This window comes from Lissotriton vulgaris, chromosome 7 (assembly GCF_964263255.1).
Source record: "Lissotriton vulgaris chromosome 7, aLisVul1.2, whole genome shotgun sequence".
NCBI classification, from domain to species: domain Eukaryota; kingdom Metazoa; phylum Chordata; class Amphibia; order Caudata; family Salamandridae; genus Lissotriton; species Lissotriton vulgaris.
The window spans coordinates 549,237,177-549,241,730 of NC_141695.1; positions in this window are offsets into that span (position 1 = coordinate 549,237,177).

Genomic DNA, 4,554 nt, shown 5'->3' on the forward strand with positions numbered 1-4,554 from the left:
CATTTACTGGGCTACTCGTGGTTGGCACAACCAGTGCTGCAAGCCCACTAGTAGCATTTGATTTACAGGCCTTGGCACACACCGTGCTCTCTATTAGGGACTTACCAGTAAATTAAATATGCCAATCATGGATAACCGATCATATCACAGTTTATACGGAGAGCATATGCACTTTAGCACTGAGCAGCAGTGGTAAAGTGCCCAGAATCCTATAGCCAACAAAAACCGGGTCAGAAAAATAGGAGGCAAAAGTCAAAAAGTTTGGGGGATGACCCTGCGGAGAATGCCAATTCCAATCGGCTTCAAGAGGAAAAAAGTGTGGGGGGGAGAAGTAGAGAGAAAGTGATCAGATATAGAGAAGCCAAGAGAGAGAATGGATGGAGAGAGAGGCGGTTTAAGAAGGAGACAAAGGGAGCAGAACTGTTTCAAGCATGTTTGTCGGGCTGATTTGTGTTCCTCAGCCCTGCCTTGAACCATTTTGTGTCTAGGGCTGACCTAGAGCATCTACTTTTGTAAGCCTCAAATGTCTGTGTACTGCTAAACCATTACATACTGATTTGCAACAAATGCATTTCCACCCTTCCCACTAATGCCATAATCCAATTCCTAATGTCTGGCCTGATCCCATAGGTGCGCCTTGTGGAGTCTACCCACCAACCTATTTTAGACTCGCAGAATCAGATTGACCAAATTAGCCTCAGAAATAGATTTGCACATGGAGATGGAGTCATGAGGTGTGGATAGAAGCGAAACAATTTCCAATCGAACTCTTGCTTTTGAACATTTAGTGTTTTCCTGGTGCGTTATTGATCTGTCAAAATTAGCAGCCCGTGGAAATTGGTTAAACAGGTTAATCCTAGTATTACATGTTTTATTACAAAGTTTGGGCTCTTAAACTCATAAATTAGGCAGCTGCATCTCTCTCTCTGCTAGAGGTAGAGTTAGCTTAATAGATGTGCAGTCGGTAAATGGCGTTTTCGTCTTTGATCACTTTCACTTGTACATTCAGTTATACTCGGAAGTAAGGCAATGCCTCGACGTTGCAGTGCAACTCTCATGATAGTTGAGTGCAGAGAGTTACCTGTAAGGCAGATATGGGATGACTTTCCATTTCCGTGAGCGCCACAGTAGTAGCTAAACAGCTGAAAGGCAAAAGCAGTTCGACCAGTGAACCCGACAATGGCTACTCTAAGATCTGTCAATCACAAAACAAGCTTGTTCTGCGACATTCCTTCACCTCTTACATAGGTAGGTGCAGTTGTAATCCTCTGTACTTTTAACATTGTGCAGCGATTGGTTTAACCACACATGTCTGAAACTCATCCTTAAAAAATCCTGCCTGCCTGTCTTCAAAGAGGTGCGCCAGTAAAGAAGAGTAGGTGAAAGGTGTTGGGGGGGGGGGTGTACATTCGTTGCTAACGTTGAAGATTGCTTCCTTGTTAATTTTTTTGTGTGTAAAAAGATTTCAGAAGTGGCTGAATAAATCCTTTTGTTTTTGAGCAGTGAATATTGGCACATTTTTAAAGTATACTGACATGTATTATAATATATACATTTACATATCCTTGTAGACATTGCTTGTCTGGATCCGGTGTGTGTACTACTTCACCCTCTGTAACCCCACACAGATTCAACCCCACACACACAACCCCCCACACACACACAACTACACAAACACACACAACCACAAGCACACACACAACCACACTCAACCACACACAACCACACTCAAGCACACAACCACACACACAACCCCACACACTACCCCACACAGATACAAACCCCCACACACACAACCCTCCCACACACACAATTACACACACACAACCCCACAACCACACACACACAACCCCACAACCACACACAACCCCAAACACACACAAACCCACAGACACAACCCCACAACCACACACACAACCCCAAACACGCACAACACCACACACACACACAACCCCCCAACACACACAACCCCACACAGATACAACCACACACACACAACCCCCCCCCACACACACAACTACACACACAACCACACACACACAACCACAAGCACACAACCACAAGCACACAATCACACACTACCACACTCAACTACACTCAACCACACAACCACACACATAACCCCAAACACACACCCCCCCCCACACAGATACAACCCCACACGCACACAACCCTCACACACACACAACTACACACACACACAACCACACACACAAGCACACACACAACCACAAGCACACACACAACCACAAGCACACACACAACCCCAAACACAACACACAACCACACACAATGAAACACAACCACACACACAACCATCTATCTATCTATCTATCTATCTATCTATCTATCTATCTATCTATCTATCTATCTATCTATCTATCTATCATTCTATCTATCATTCTATCCTTCTATCTATCTATCGCCCTCACTCTATCTCTCTATCTATCTATCGCCCTCACCCTATCGCCCTCACTCTATCTATCGCCCTCTATCTATTGCCCTCACTCTATCTATCGCCCTCACTCTTATCACCCTCACTTTATCTATAGCCCTCACTCTATCTATCTATCTATCTATCTATCTATCTATCTATCTATCTATCTATCTATCTATCTATCCATCTATCTATCCATCGCCCTCACCCTGTCTATCGCCCTCACCCTGTCTATCGCCCGCACCCTATCTATCGCCGTCGCTCTATCTATTGCCACTCACTCTATCAATATATCTATCTATCGCTCTCACTCTATCTATCACCCCTCACTCTATCAATCTATCTATCTTCGCCCTCACTCTATCTATCGCCCTCACTCCATCTATCGCCCTCATTCTATCTATCTATCGCCCCACTCTATCAATCGCCCTCTCTCTATCAATCTATCTATCTTCGCCCTCACTCTATCTATCTATCGCCCTCACTCTATCTATCAATCGCCCTCACTCTATCAATCGCCCTCACTCTATCAATCGCCCTCACTCTATCTATCGCCCTCACTCTATCTGTCTATCGCCCTCACTCTATCTGTCTATCTATCGCACTCACTATCTATTGCCATGACTCTATCTATCTATTCGCCCTCACTCGATCTGTCTATCTATCGCCCTCACTCTATCGGCCTCACTCTATCTGTCTATCGCCCTCGCTCTATCTGTCTATCTATCGCACTCACTATCTATCGCCCTCACTCTATCTATCTGTCTATCGCCCTCACTCTATCTATCTATCTATCTATCTATCTATCTATCTATCTATCTATCTATCTATCTATCTATCTATCTGTCTATCGCCCTCACTCTATCTGTCTATCTATCGCACTCACTATCTATTGCCATGACTCTATCTATCTATTCGCCCTCACTCTATCTGTCTATCTATCGCCCTCACTCTATCTATTGCCCTCACTCTATCTATCGCCCTCACTCTATCTATCTGTCTATCGCCCTCACTCTGTTTATCTATCGCACTCACTATCTATCGCCATCACTCTATCTATCTATCGCCCTCACTCTATCTGTCTATCGCCCTCATTCTATCTGTCTATCTATCGCCCTCACTCTGTCTATCGCCCTCACTCTGTCTATCGCCCTCACTCTGTCTATCGCCCTCACTCTATCTATCACCCTCACTCTATCGCCCTCACTCTATCTATCGCCCTCACTCTATCTATCGCCCTCACTCTATCTATCTATCACCCTCTATCTATCGCCCTCACTCTATCTATCTGTCTATCGCCCTCACTCTGTTTATCTATCGCACTCACTATCTATCACCATCACTCTATCTATCTATCTATCTATCTATCTATCTATCTATCTATCTATCTATCTATCTATCGCCCTCTATCTATCTATCGCCCTCACTCTATCTATCTGTCTATCGCCCTCACTCTGTTTATCTATCGCACTCACTATCTATCACCATCACTCTATCTATCTGTCTATCGCCCTCACTCTATCTATCTATCTATCTATCTATCGGCCTCACTCTATCTATCTGTCTATCACCCTCACTCTATCTGTCTATCTATCGCACTCACTATCTATTGCCATGACTCTATCTATCTATTCGCCCTCACTCTATCTGTCTATCTATCGCCCTCACTCTATCTATCGCCCTCACTCTATCAATCTACCTATCGCCCTCACTCTATCGCCCTCACTCTATCTATCTGTCTATCGCCCTCACTCTGTTTATCTATCGCACTCACTATCTATCGCCATCACTCTATCTATCTATCGCCCTCACTCTATCTATCGCCCTCACTCTATCTGTCTATCGCCCTCATTCTATCTATCTATCTATCTATCTATCTATCTATCTATCTATCTATCTATCGCCCTCTATCTATCTATCGCCCTCACTCTATCTATCTGTCTATCGCCCTCACTCTGTTTATCTATCGCACTCACTATCTATCACCATCACTCTATTTCTCTATCGCCCTCTATCTATCTATCGCCCTCACTCTATCTATCTGTCTATCGCCCTCACTCTGTTTATCTATCGCACTCACTAACTATCACCATCACTCTGTCTATCTATCTATCTAT